The following is a 15,781-nucleotide window of genomic DNA, read 5'->3' as shown; positions in this document are numbered from 1 at the left end:
GTACTAATTTATAAACTAAAAATTATTGACAACTAAAACAGTTTTAAAAAATTATAATTGGTCACTAAATTGATAACTAAAATAGTTTCTATTATAAATTAGTCTCTAAATTGGTTCCTATATTAATTGCCAAGATTTTAGTTACTAAAGAATTTGATTTCTAAACTCGTCTCTAATTAGATTTGTCTCTATATATTTTTTTGTCACTAAAATTAGTCATTGTTTATGTATGTTTTTGTATATATGTTTGTATTCTTAATGAAATTTGAAAACCAATTAAAATATATTTTGTTTTAATAGATTATTACACATGTTAATTGATTATTTCAGTTTTTCATTTATTTCGGAAAATAACTTAAAACAGTGTTAATTGATTATTAAAGAAGGTAATATTCTACTATCTATTTTAGTCAATTAACAAAGCAGATAGTTGATTATCCTGTTTTGAAACATTTTAAGAATTATTTAAAGGATTATAGGAACTTGAATTGGTTAAGCAAATAAAATATATATTTCACACGTTATTAACTTTTTAAAATAACTCTTAGTTGGTTAATTTAAACATTGTGTACTAAACTGAAATTCTCGTGAATATCTTATGTATACAATGAAGCTATAAATACATCTTTAGTATCAACGTATTCAAGCATCATCATCGAAACAACTCCCCCTTGAAGTTTGAATTTACTCTTAAAGTCTAACACACACTTCCTTCATGGTGTTAAACACGTTCAAAGAAATAAAAAAATAAATGATCATGAACCATAAATAGTTAAGAAATAAAAAAATTGACCTTTTTAATAAAAATAAATTATTAAAACATGTGGGCCAAAGAGGGAAGATTAGCAAAGTAAAAGAATGATAAGGAAGAGATGCTTTGTCTTTCCGAGCAGCAATGCGTGCTGACAGTAGAAAAGATTCAACAGTTGTAAAGTAAAGGAAGAGATGTTTTTGTTTATTAGGAGGAAAGGAATGCGTGTTGAAATGGATTAGTATGAGATTCTAGAGTGTTCCAAGGTTTTACTCAAAAGAACAAAGAAGAGAAGAAGTTAAGTCTGAATGGTATGCTTCATTTCAACTTTAATTGCAGAGAGCATTATTAATATCTATCTGAGTCTTTGAAGGTTTGTGGAAGATTGCATAATTAACACACATATCTTCAGGTAAACACAAATCACATCCATCAGCTTTTCATCATATGTTTTCTATTTTCAATTCTCTGGTTTTCTAAGAGATAGAAAGTTAAGTCTCGGCTTTTCAATTCTAATTGCAGAGAGCATTGTTTCAGTCTTTGAAGAACTGTAATAGATTTCACAACACACATATCTCCAGGTAAACACAAAACACATCCTCTTCTTTTCATCGCTTTCTTTTTTCTCAAATGATTTTAAGTATTCTTTCACATCAAATAACGCTTTAATGATAACGCTTTATTTGCATCTCGAGGATTGTGCATGTGTTATTATGGGCCACATGGAAGAATAAAAATACCATTTCCTCTGATGAGTTAAATGATAACATTAAAGTTGAAGTTTCTAATTTTACTTCTAAATTTTGGTTCCTGTTGAATTAGAATTTCAATGGTTAGTTTAAGAGATAACCTCTCCAAGTAATTAGTAAAAACATATTCAGCAATTTAGACAAGTAAGGTTTTGAATGAAGTAGAAGAAAATAATCTTGATATTTCTTATCCCTTGCATTAAATTCGTCATATATAGTTACAAATCTCTTGTTTTGATCCTCATGAGAAAGATTTTACGTTATAATCTTATATTTCCATTTGATTATTCTTTGATTCATCTTATGATATTCAATGCTTTTCAAATGATTAATTAAGACTCTGAATAGTCTTACCATGTTTTAATACTTAGATGAAACAATTTCGTTCAGGCGATTTCTTTTTCGTACTTTTCATGCAAGTTTGTGGATCCACAATCCTCTTCATAATTATCTTATGCACGAGTTATATTCTAAAATCTAGTTTGTTTTTCTTGTAATATCTCTTTCAGAATGTGTCAAATGAAACTTTCCACTATAAAATATGTTGAACCAAGAGTGTCAAGTAAGGTCATAAGGTTTATCGAGTTTGGTTGCCTTGCATGAAATAAAATGAGACGAGGTCTTCGTGTTCATCTGTTGTCTGATTTCATCAAACAAAAGTCCAGTCTCTAGTTTTGTCAAACAAAACTCAACCTGTGTCACTGTCTGGTTCGGTTATGCAATTGTTGTTCTTCATCTTTGGTCTGCTATATTGCTATATTGTTCTGAGTTGAAAGAGTTTGTCCATCTTTCAGCTATTGCGATGATTGATCCCTTCAACAGCCCAGTCCATTTAGAAGCTGGTGTAACCTCAATCGGTGCTTTTATCATGTTCGTTTATCATGTCGCAAATGAATCATTTTGGGAGTCTAACCTTTATTGATTTGATGTCATATGTTGGTGCTGCCCTTCATTTGTTTATTTGGAAGTCAAGTGAACGCCATGCTCCCCATGCAGAATACATATCCTGACATATTTTTTCGGTCATCAACATCACCACATTAGTCACTGTTTGAGTAGCCGACTAGTCGGTAATCATCCGTCCTAGTATAGATCAGGCCAAGTGACATTGTTTCTCTCAGGTACCTTAGAATTCTCTTTAGGGTCTTCCAATGAGTATACCTCGGTTCCTCCATATACCGACTTGCTATTCCAACATTTAACATTAAATCTGGTCTAGTATTTGTAAGATACCTGAGACTTCTAATCAGACTTTAGTATTTTCTTGTATAAACTCGGTTTCCATATGCATACTTAAAATTTTTTGTGCCCGGTTCCATAGGGGTGGAAACTGGATTGCAACTCATCATCTTAAAGTTCTTCAAGATATCTTCAGCAAACCTTTCTTGCGACATAAAGATGTCGTCCTTCCCTTGAACGACTTCCAAACTAAGGAAATACTTCATAAAACCTAACTCGGTTATCTCGAACTCCTTCTTCATCACTTTTTTAAAAGCTTCAATCAGCTCGACATTATTTCCCATGAAGATAAGGTCATCCGCATAAAGGGCAATGAACATCACATCTTCTCCTTTCTTTTTGACGTAAAGAGCATGTTAATAAGGGCACTGCTCATACCTATTCTTCTTGAAGTAGGTGTTGATTCTTTCATTCCATGCTCGTGGAGCTTACTTCAAGCCATAAAGTGCCTTCTTCAATCTCAACATTTTTTTCTCTTCGCCTCTTCGCATGTATTCGAGTGGTTGTTCAACATATACTTCCCCCTCCAAGACTTCATTCAGAAATATCGACTTCACATCCATTTGTAAGATTATCCATCTGTGTTGAGCTGCTAAGGAAATAAGCAGCCTAATTGTTTCCATCCCTTTCACTAGGGTGAATACTTCATCATAGCCGAGCTTTATATCGCTGAACTTCACCTTAAACATTTGTTTTCTTCTTGTACACCCATTTTACGCCAATAGGCCGAGTTCTTTTGGGTAGATCGGTTAGCTCCCATGTGTTGTTGCGTTCGATTGCTTTGATCTCCTCATTCATCGTCCTCTGCCACTTCTCCTCCTACACGACCTCTTCAAAACTCAAGTCTTTTGAATATGCAAGGAAATATATAACATGTACTTCGTCAATGGAGTTGTATATGTCTTGTAAGCTTCACGCTCTAGGCTGTAGAGGTTTATCTTCTTCATCAAAAGTCTCATGATCTTTCACAACAGGTGGTGTATCTATTTTCGAGCTTCTAGACTCCTTCTTTGAGTTTTTCCACTTCCACTTGCTCTCTTCATCAATTTGAACATCTCGACCCATAATCACCTTCTTTGTTATTGGGTTGAACAACCTATACACCTTGGTTTTTCATCGTACCCAATAAACATGTACTTCTTGCTCTGATATTCAAGTTTGGTCATTTGTTGAGTTGGAACAAGACCATAAGAATTGCTATCAAACATTTTGAGGTGACAGAAACTCGACTTTCTTACACTCCAAACTTCTTTCATCAGAATCGAGTAGCCTTTCCATTAGCTGGACCATGCTTAATATGTTGCTCTTGAGATCGGGTACATAGTACATGTCTCTAATTTCTCCAACTCGGCTATTCTTCTACAGGTACCTGATTGTACCACAACCCTTTACTGCCACCTTTGATGCATCTCCAAATGACATGTGTCCGACATCAACTTGGGTGAACTCCTTAAAAAGATTCTAGTCCCTGCACATGTGGTTGTTTGCTCTTGTATCAAGGTACCAAACTAAGTTGTCAGAACAACTCAGACTTAGCTCGGCACCTGATCTCCTGCTCATCATTAATACTCCTTCTTTCTCAGCGTCGTTTGAGAGGAAGTTTGTTTCCTTCTTGCGTAAACTATATTCTCAAGTCATTGGTTAACGACCTCAAGATTTTCTCCACCACTCGGCAAGTGAGCAACGTCCCTCTATTTCTACCGAGCTGATTCACTATGGTCTCTACTTGAGAGACGTACTCGGCAACCCCTTCAGCTTCTTTCATCCTCATCCTTTAAAGCTCGCCTCTGAGAGTTTGAAGTTGGACTTAATTCACACGGTTATCCCCTTTGTATGTCTTCTCCAGAATATCCCACGCTTCTTTTGAAGACATATCATTTGTTATCTTCTCAAAGCCGGACTCATCAACAACTTGGTACAACACATATAGAGTCATTTTGTCCTTTGCCCGTGTTGTTTTTAACGTAGCAAGTTAGGCTATCATCAGTTCTCCAACGTCATCTGGTTCTTGGTGCCCATTTTTTACCACCTCCCATGCTTCCTAGGAACCAAGAAGAGCCTTCATCTGTAGGCTCCAGTTATCATAGCTTACACCTTTTGATAACTCTAATAGGGGCATGCTGTTAGCTAAGTTGACCATCTCGATCAAACTCTCTAACCCACTCAGACACTCAGGCTCTTAAGCTTTGATGCCAATTTGTTACAAATAAGTCTATCTGGATAAATACTCTCTATATTCAAATTTATTGTATTTTATAATGAAGCACTACATTGTCCTTTTATAGGCCTTTGGACATGACCCTTCAACTATATTCATTAAATATAACAACTACCTAAACCAAAATTAATGAACTATATTTCACGCTTAATCAATACTAGACCCACTCTCAACCATTTGCAATCTCCTAGACAATTAATATAACAACTTCCAACTACCCACATTTAAGTATACCCAACACTAGTGCACAAATAGTGGAAAATTGCATATTCAAGGCCTTGTTTGGTTGTTCTGTTTGGTACACTTTTGGTTTGGGAGTACACGTGGTGCACTTGTTTCATTGGTCAAATATATCCATATTAGTAGTGTTCCCTTTCTGTTTTGATTATTCTGAGATGTGCAACAATATGGGTTACTTGGCGGTTCAATTAATTCTACCACATTTTCGAATTGGATCATCCTGCTACGTGAATCCTTCCCACACTTGCAGTTGACTTACTGAAGTGGTGTAAGAGGGATTGAATACAATTTTTGTTGCATAAGCATTTCAAAGGGTTTATGGCACACCCAATGGGTTCACATAGTACTCCAACTTGAATTCGTAGTCAAATTCTCTCTAACCTGATGAGCATGATGAGGCATTGAGGGAGGATCCAACGTTGATGCAATCATAAGGAGACAGATATCTACATTTAGCTTAACATCATTAGAAGAGGAGAAGGAAAGCCTTAGAACAACCCAATGGAAGGCGCTCAGAGACGACAAGTAGGTGCCCAACGCACATTTCATAACAAATGTTTTCACAACCTACTTGCATGTCGCTCAACGACAAGGTATTGACACTCAATGCTCATGTCACATGTGTGCCTCTCGAGCTTGCATCATGAGTATGATTATGCTCTACATAGCGATTGATTTGTTTTATACTTTGTTTAATGGTTGGTAATTAGGTGTTTTTTTTAGAGATTATTTATTAGGTGCTTAACTTTGTATAGTTGGTTTAATACTCTATCCCCGGTAGATTTTAACTATAACTAAAATAAGGGGATGTATTCAATGTAAAAGGTAGATTTGGAATATACATGCAATTGTTATTGACATGAATTTTGGTGCACAATGCATGTGTATGTGAATTTTATCTTGAGCAAGGGGTTCAAGTGGTAACTCCTCCACTTATCTCTTTCAAGACCTTGCCTAATCACTAATGGTATAAACAAGCAACCTTGGCTTGCCTATGGATTTCTACCATCTACAATATTTTGGTTCCTTGTAGTATCTTAAAATTCGTTTGCCTAAGCCAAAATGTATTTAACTTTGCTTTTGCATGAATCTTGATAAAATACTTGTAGCGAAGATGATGTATGGTTGTGTAGACGTCAGATAAAGTAGACTTCCAACTAGACTTTTGTACCAAGATGCATTGACCTTTGGTGCTCCATCCACCTTTTGTAGTTTCTCATTCGTCACTAGTGGTGTGCTTACAGGTTTACACTTGTACATCTTAAATTTCTTTAGTAGATCTTTTGTATATTTCTTTTTGTGAGATGAATATTCCATCCTCTATGCCAACGAAATAACTCATCAAGCCAAGATTAGTCATCTCAAAGGTCTTCATCATATCTTTTTTAAATTCCATCAACATCTTTGTATTGGTTCTAGTGTAAATAAGATCATCTACATATAGAGAGACTAAAAAAGTATGTTGACCTTTCATCTTGATGTATAGTGTAGGCTCACTTTTGCTCCTCTCGAATTCTTGATTAGTTAAATACTGATTGATTTTGTTGTACAATGCACAATAACCTTGTTTCAAACATATAAAGCTTTCTTCAATATTAACACTTTGGCTTCTTGGACTTTAATCACAAATCCTAATGGTTGTTCTATATTGGTCTCTTCTTCAAGGACACCATTAAGGAATGCATACTTGACATCTAATTGGTAGATGTTCAATCCTTTTTGTGTTGTAAGGGTTATTGGAGTTCTTATTATGTCTAGTCATGCGATTGGAGCAAATGTCTCATTGTAGTCTACTCCTGGTTGTTGTGAATAACCCTTAGCTACCAACCTCACCTTGTGTTTTTGGAAGGTATCATTGGGGTTTAACTTTGTCTTGAAGACCCATTTAACTAAGATGATATCTTTATCTTTTGGATAATCTGTTAGCTCCCAAGTGTTGTTTTTCCCTATTATTTTTATCTCTTTTTCCATTGCCTTGACCCATTCTTTTTGTTTTGTGGCCTCTTCAAAGGTTCTAGGCTCTAGTATGACAATGTTGCAAGATTCAAAGATCTGATTTGTCTCGGAGTGAATTCAGGCGATGATTCTTCTTGATCTTGAATTGATGTTGGAGTTACAGGAGATTTTGGGGTTATAATAGCATATTGATCATTATCTTCTTGGCTTGGAGATGGTTGATTATTGGACATGTATATTGTCTTCCTCTCAATTTGTTCCTCTTCCCAGTTCAAAGTAGCGTTTTCATCTACTTCAATGTCTCTGCTGATAGTTAACTTCTTTGTCTAAAGATTGTAAACTTTGTAGCCTTTGGATTAGGTATTGTATCCCAATAAGATACCTCGTACGGTCTTGTCTTCTAGTTTGTGTCTCTTTTGGTCTAGAACGTGAATATAGCAAACAAATCCAAATACTCTTTGATGTTTAGCTAATGGTTTCTTCCCGCTCCAAACTTCGATTGGAGTTTTGTGCTGAACTACTTTAGTAGGAAATCTGTTGAGTAGGTATACATCAATGTAGACTACTTCAGCCTAGAATGTATTTGGTAGTCATTTCTCCTTTAACATTGATCTCGCCATCTCCAGGACTGTGCGATTCTTTCTCTTTGACACACCATTTTGTTGTGGAGTATATGAATCTGTAAGTTGTCGTTCTATGCCTTTATCTTCGCTAAATTTGTCAAAGTCACGAGATGTGTACTCATTTCCACGATCACTTCTAAGTACTTTTATTTGTTTTCCACTTTGTTTCTCGACATGGGCCATGAATTTCTTGAATATTTCGAAGACTTCTAACTTTACCTTTAAGAAATAGACCCATATCATTTTAGAGAATTCATCAATGAAGAGGATAAAGTACCTGTTGTTGTGATGTGAATGTGTCCTCATTGGTCCACAAACATCGATATGAATCAACTTCAGTAAGTATTTTGCTCTCTATGCATTTTCTTTGTGAATAGTAATCGGATTTATTTGCCGAGAAGACATCATTCACATGATTCATTATTTTTCTTCAAGCAATAATGGAAGCTTTAAGTCATGTGTGTTAAAGTGGCCAAATCTCCTATGCCAAAGCCACGAGTCATCAATTTCTACCTTCATGGCAATATTAGTTCTAGGTTTGAAGCTAATGGGAAAGCTTCTATTTCTCTTCTCTATTTTTACTTCACTGATTTCTAACCTTCTACTATCATAAATTTTGAATGTATCTTTCTCAAAGTGAAGAGAATATCCATTCTCCATCATTTGGCCAATACTTAAAAGTTTTCTTTAAGATTGGTAACTAGTAAAACGTCCTTGATGAATTTCGTACCTTTCTTTGTCTCCACCATGACAGTTCCTTTTCCTTAAGACTCTGTTGTGGTGTCGTTTCCCAACCGAACTTTGGCCATGTGATTGCTACATCCTCTATGTAAGTACCAACTTCCTCCTCTGCTAAGAGATTCTTGATTGGTATAAAATAAGCGTTGCTCTTGATTATGTTCTTTGACAAAGTTTGCTTGATGCTTATTTTTATTATGGCAATACTTCTCAACTTGACCAAATTTCTTGTAGTACTGACATATTGGCTTCCCACGATGCCAACAATCTTTTTCTTCATGACTTGACTTATTGCAAATGCCACATAAGGATATTTATTTTTCTTGTTTCCATAGAAAATTCTAGAATCTCTGCTTCGAGAATATTCTTCTAAATTTTTCTTTCCTCATTCTTCTTTCCTTTTGGACTATAATTTGAGCTTTGATTGGAAGTCATTCTCGATTGAATTTGTATCAGCATGATTATTAAATTTTGCTTCGTGCACTTCGAGGAGACCAACTAATTTATTTATCGATAGAGAAGATGAATCTGAGGAAGTTTCTATCGAAGTTACTATGGAATCATATTTTTTCTATGAGAGTGATAAGAATTTTTTCTACCACTCTTTTTTCCTTAATTTCTTTTCCATATAACTTCATTTTATTCGCTATTTCTTTTATTCTACCATAGTATTCTTCAATGGTCTCAGATTCGTTGATTTTGATGGTCTCAAATTCTCTTATGAGATAATGTAGTTTAACAGAGTGTACCTGTTAATTCCTTCATTGCTTTCAATTTTTTCCAAAATATCCCATGCCCTTTTTGTAGTTTCTGCATCCACGATCTTCCTGGCAATAGTTTCTCCAACAATTTGTTGAAGAACAAACAATGCTTGGGCATCCTCTTATTCAAAATCTTCAAGCTTTTTTTCGCTCCTCCTCAGATAGCGTCTCAGTATTATCTAGTTTTGTATAACCACATTGAACAATATCCCACAATTTTTGTGAGATAAAATATGTCTTTAATTGAGTTTCTAAAGGTCAAAAATTTCAGCAGTAAAAGTTGGTAAGGGGACATAAGAAAAGTTAACATTGTTAGAAGCCATGGATTAGGAGAAAAATGTCTCTTCTTTTGGAAGTATAAAAAGAAGGTTTTGAAAGTAATAGGATAATTTTTCTACGCCTAATAGATGACCGAATGTAGCTTTGGTACCACTGTTAGTATTTAGAGGATGTGAAAGGAATAGTTGATGAGATAGAGAAAATGTGGAGATAGTAGAATGTGAAAGTAGTAGTTGAAAAAATGTATTTTGTAGTTGGGAGTAGTTGTACTAGATATTGTGTTAGTTGTTGTCTTACAAATGGTAGTGTATATGGGTATTTATAGACCCATAGATTATTCAAAAAATTCCTAGCTAGAACTTGTATAAATAGTTCTAGATTTTTCTACCTATGTAGAATGTTCTTGACTTTTCCTCCTATCTTAGGCTTTTCTCACTACGCCAAAATTAGGAATAGATAGCGCTATTTAGACAACGCTTATTTAATTAAATGCTATGTATTAAAACATATACTAAAAGACAGCGCTTTATTACATAAATGCTATAAAAATCGTTATACATAAATAACGCTTTATTAGAAAAAACGCTATCTATGTTTGTTTTATACTTTTAAAAATAATAATATTTTAATATAAATTGATAGAAAACATTTACAAAGTCAAGCGCTGTCTACGTTATGTTAATATATAGCTTTTAAGTGAAAAAGCGCTATTTATTTTAGCATCTCCACTAAAAATGTTTCAACCTCTCCACTTTATCGTTCTTTCGTAAAGGCATTGTGTATGTTTCATTTATATTTAAAAATAAATAAATCATTTTAAATAGATTAAATAGATAGCGTTTTGTAATCAAGTGAGAGCGTTTATGCAGAAGAGCGTTGTCTATGTATCATAAAAAAATTCCATCGCGCCTCGCATTTGTGTTTTCTTTCGTCTAACCCTCACACGAAAACTATAAAAGCCTCATCTCCCACCACAGTAGAAGCTGCTATGTCTGCAACCACAGTAGAACCAACCGCGTCTTCAACCATAGCAACCGCGTCTCAAACCAGAGCAACCGCGTCTCCAACCAGAGCAACAACAGTCGCATCCTTCAAGCACAACAACATTGATATTTCAAGTGGGCACTATCGATTAAGGGTTTGGGAAATTCGTTCTTCTTCTCCATCAATTTTTTCAGCAGCAAACCAGTTCTCCTATCACCCGACAACGAGCCTAATTCACCATTGCACGTTCCTTCATTGAGTACCAAATTCTCTTCCTTTCTCCTCGATTCTTTGTATCTTTGTTCATTCTTTGTATTGTTTTTATCTATCTTTGCCATCAATGTCAATATATATGCATTATCGTTGAAAGAAAAACATGGATTTCAAATTGTTTGTAATCTAGGGCAAGAAATTGGGACTCATGTTTGGCAATGGCTGGGGACTAGGGAAAATTTTAGTGGAACATAAGGTATTTTTGAGAAAATAACATTTAATAAGGTTGATGGCCTGCATTACTGGACATCTTTGAAATAAATAACCGAAAATAGTTGCTTAGCTTTACTTGTATCTCGCAAATTGTCCAAACACCATTGTCTTTGTATTTAAGGAACTGGTTCATAGACAACAATTCTACTTCTAGAAGAATTATAGGAACAATCCACTAAAACACATTTTACCAAGATCACTTCCTGAACCTAGTGCCACATCTGCAGTTCCTGCTCCTGTTTTAACTCCAGCTCGGGCACCTATATCTGCACTACCACCAGTACCTGCTACAAGCGTTGATGCCACAACAGCACCTACTAAGCTCCTTCTCCTATGTCATACAGTATGCCCCTTGACTCTGGTCTAGCTAAAAATGATATGAGGAATCCTACAGTGGACAATAGAAGGAAGAGAGAGTGATTGTTCTTTCTTTTCTAGTTTTGAAATCCTTGCTTAGGTCTTCAATAAACAATCTAATATATGATGTAGCTTGATTCACCCCTGGCCCTTAATTGTATCATATATTATGTAGCTTGATGCTTGTGGTTGGCATGTATAGACTATTATTAGATTCCCTTAGTGAATGAAAGAAACTACAAAAGAAAAGAGGTTGTGAATTATGTAGGAAAAATAACAGAGTAGTATGACTTATCCGAACTGTTTCTTCCGAACTATTTCTTCCAAAAGATTATTATATCTTCTATTAGCAGTAATGCTTATCCGAACTGTTTCTTCCAAAAGGTTTAAGTACTTACATTTGGAAAGTAGTAGCATCCCCTATACATGATACTATGACTTTGCAGAGATTGTCTATTTTAATAAGATAGTGAACCTAAGGTTATAAATGAGTTGGTGATTGCTGTAATGTCAGGCAAACAGAAAAATATCTTGGCCCCCAAACTTTAAATGAAAGAGTAGAATAACAATCAACATGAGTATGGGATGCAAATATGGTTAATACAATTTATTTAGTTTGATTTACATTAAGCTTCAACCAGGATACTTCATCAAGTATGGTCTTTTTCACTTCATCAGTGATATCACTTTTTTGGTCACTGATTCTTTGACTTCTTTTAGTTTTGTTTAGGCTAATCTTTTGTAGATTTGATGATATTCCTTCTTAGGAAAAATCCTCTATTATATTAGGAGTATCATAGGTAATCTACTTTACATATGATAAGTTAACATCATCATATCATCATTATATCAATTAGTCTTTATTCCAAACTTTAAAATGATATTAGTAGAGAAGTAGAATTTAAGTATCTCACAAAACTATTTAGAGAAAATAGTTTTCATGGAGTTGGTTTCTATAAATGAATTATAAGCTTAAATCCAAATTTTCAAAATCATTTGTCAGACTTATATGGAATTTAAAAGCGAATATAAAAGTGTCACAAAATCAATACCCATTTTTGGTTAGGCTTTAAACTTGGCCTATTTACGGAAGAATCTGGAGTGATGTGTTTTTAGTTAAACTATACAGGGTTTTATGGACTGAGATGAGTTATAAAAGCAGGATATATTTGCAGAGATGAGTCGCCACACACAGGAATTTTGAAAACCACTACGCTGTTTTTTTTTTGCACAAATGCATATGTTGTTGGCTGGTTTTGTTGGATTACATGCATGGCATGCTCTGTATCTATCTTTTCTACACATGTCTGTCCACCAGCTTCACCAATTTATTAGATGTTGATTGCTTCAATGTTCACCACATACTAATACCCTCCTTCCTACAACATTTTTATTTTATTTTTAGAGTTGAATACAATTTCTACTTTTATTTTACATATGTAATAATTTTTCTAAATAATTTGTTATCATCATTATATCAACACACATCAAGAAGTAAATTATGTCAATGTGATTTTAAAAAGTAAAGGCACAGGGATCCCATTATAGTACTTTTTTTATGTCATTTTATTTGATTGCATTTTTCATTTTATTTTCTAGTCAATCAAATATAGATAAACCAAGAAAAACTCACTAGATTAGAGACATTAGTACATGAGAAAAATAATCTTGTTCGACGAAGGTATAAGATGATTTGCTTATTGAAGTGAATGAAATTTGAAAATTAAAATTAATATTTTAAGATTTTAAATTTGAAAACATTTTGTTTCCTTTGAATTGTTGATCCAACTGCTTTTTACTTAATTAGGGGAACTAGTGCAAAAACAGAAACTAAGCTTTGATTTTATTTATCTTTAAAGTTAGAAAGGTGAATGAGAAGGGTTGCTTTTTGGTTAAAGAATTGGACCCCTAAGTTAAAAAAAAGGTGTGGCCGGTCATTGGAAAAAAGAGATAACGCTAAATCGTGTCATCAACAATTTACACACTGCACCAAGGGACCACTATTCCTAGGTATGAGTGATTTTTGCAGTGTATCATTGACCATATTGAACTAAATGGTAATAAATGATAAATAGATTTTGGCAAGGAGTATTGATTTTTCTTTTTTGGCTTACTCTTTCCTTAATTATGATATATATATATATATATATATATATATATATATATATATATATATATATATATATATATAGGTAGTGAAGGAGCCTCACTCTTTTTTTACATACAAATTTCATCCTTATCACTCTTTTTCTTCTTCTCTTTTTTTTTAAATTTTTTTATTCGGTATTTGATATCAATAGGTGCACTTTATTTGGTTTGGTATATATGAATTTTTTTCGCATAGTTTTATTTTCATAATTTCATTTTGGAATATTGTGTCAGTAGATATTCATCTCACAGGTTTGGTAGCATATTATGTTATAAAAGCTTTATATAAAAGTTTATATAAATTGAACCAATAAGTTGACTCACGATACAAACATGCTTTAAGTATAAACCATTAGAAATAAAAAATAATAAAACTTAATTTAAAAATATATCAAAGTAGGACATTGCGTAACAGTTGTATTATTTATCTTAAACTTATATTGAAGTAAATAAATTACTAGAATTACTATAATGTATACTAGTTATTTATTGGTATTTTTTCAAACAAATTTTATATTGGTGGATGAAACATTATATGCTATTATTTAACTAATCCTTTCATTTTTAATAATTGTATTTTTATTCTTCTTTAAATTTTGCAGTTGTTGACTTTCATTACACACAAATCACAGTGTCTTCAAAGTTGAGGTAACATGAATATTATTTTATAGTTTCTTATTGGAAATGGTGTTAGTTTGAAGAATATATGTATGCATGTGAATTTTCCTTAGCTTTCTGTTTTAGAAATTAAAATTATTAGATTAGGAATAAGAGTCTTATTATTGTATTGTATCTTGATTTCTATATAGCTAATATTATAGTAACTAACATGATAGCTCAAGAAAATATGGATCGGAAATGGATGTTTGCTAGTCGATTATCAAAAAAATATGAAGATGGGGTGAAAGAGTTTCATAGATTTGCAGTTGAGCATGCAAAAAACCCTAGTAGAATCATTTGTCCTTGCTTGAAGTGTTGTCATTCAAGGGTAGTGAACGCAGATGAGTTAGAAGCACATTTAGTATGCAACGGAATTGATAAAAGTTATTCATGTTGGACCAAACATGGTGAAAATCAAAAAAATGATATAGCACATAATGGGCATGATAGCACAAGTTATGCACCACAAGAGACTGACACAACATATGACTTAGACCAAGTTGAGGAGATTGCAAACATTATTGAAGAGGATATGCGAGATTGTCCTCAAATGTTTGATAGGTTGACAATGGATGCAAAAACACCACTGTATAATGGAGATAATTTATTATCTTGACCCATTGGCGAAAGACATTAATATGAGGCAAGATTTGAAGAAGTTGTTTGACATGTAAGAATCTTCTTAATGTGATTCACACATATATATGTATAATTTTTGTATATATATTTTTTTACTTATGTATGCTTCATTTTTATTATTAACAAGGGTTATACAAACCTACCGAGCTCAAAGAGGGTCTATGGTTTCAAAGTCTAAGTTAAGCAATATCAAATGGACACCAATTAAGGTAAATTATAATTGTGTATTTGAAGATCAAATGATGTTGTTTTATTTGAAGGTTAATACCAATTGTATTGATGTTTTCTAGTGTCCAAAACAATCCAACGGCCATGATTGTGGGTATTACATTTGTCGATATATGAAGGAAATTGTCACATATTGTGAAGGAGGGACAATTCCAATAGATGTAAGTTATCTTAATTGTATGTATTATTCATTTGTAGTAGGATTTTGATTGACTAATTTTATTTTATTTTTCTTTGTTGTAGTATTTTCCTAGTTGCAGATGTCAACAATATTCTGACAATCAAATCATTGAAGTCAGGGAAGATTGGTGTTTTTATCTCATTAGTAAATGTTTATAGGTTAGTTGTATAATTCCTTATATAACAAAATAGGGAAGGTTAGGAACAATGTTTTGTCTAAAGTGTTTTGGCTCCACAGTCTAGCAAAAATGGAACATGATGGATGAGTACTACAAATATTAGTTTTTTTTGCTAATTTCTTTTCATGTAATATTATACTTTTTTAAAAATATAAACATCATTAAGTTTTTTGTGTAACTATGTAAGAATTTCAATGCCCTTTCATTTCAGTTTTGCTTGATTTCAAGTTCAAAGTTTTTATACAGGCATGTGAGTCGAAGAATAGAATGAACAAAAAATTAAATAAATTATAATAAAAAATAATCAAACCAATACACATCGCTTGTTTTAAAAAATGTTATCTATTGATGAATTGAAAAAGTGTT

General features: G+C 33.2%; 1 long non-coding RNA gene across 1 annotated transcript; it reads left to right on the top strand.

The window, feature by feature from the left end:
* Positions 1-1,011: 1,011 nt before the first annotated feature.
* Positions 1,012-15,582, top strand: LOC114172640 (uncharacterized). Its single transcript, XR_014985131.1, has 7 exons — positions 1,012-1,163; positions 1,274-1,332; positions 14,132-14,177; positions 14,366-14,859; positions 14,956-15,037; positions 15,119-15,217; positions 15,300-15,582. It is a non-coding gene; the product is annotated as an uncharacterized LOC114172640 (long non-coding RNA).
* Positions 15,583-15,781: the final 199 nt, after the last annotated feature.

This window comes from Vigna unguiculata, chromosome 10 (genome assembly GCF_037176805.1).
Source record: "Vigna unguiculata cultivar grain cowpea cultivar isolate G323 ecotype 2 chromosome 10, ASM3717680v1, whole genome shotgun sequence".
Lineage (NCBI taxonomy): Eukaryota > Viridiplantae > Streptophyta > Magnoliopsida > Fabales > Fabaceae > Vigna > Vigna unguiculata.
This window is presented reverse-complemented; position numbering and strand designations above follow the sequence as displayed.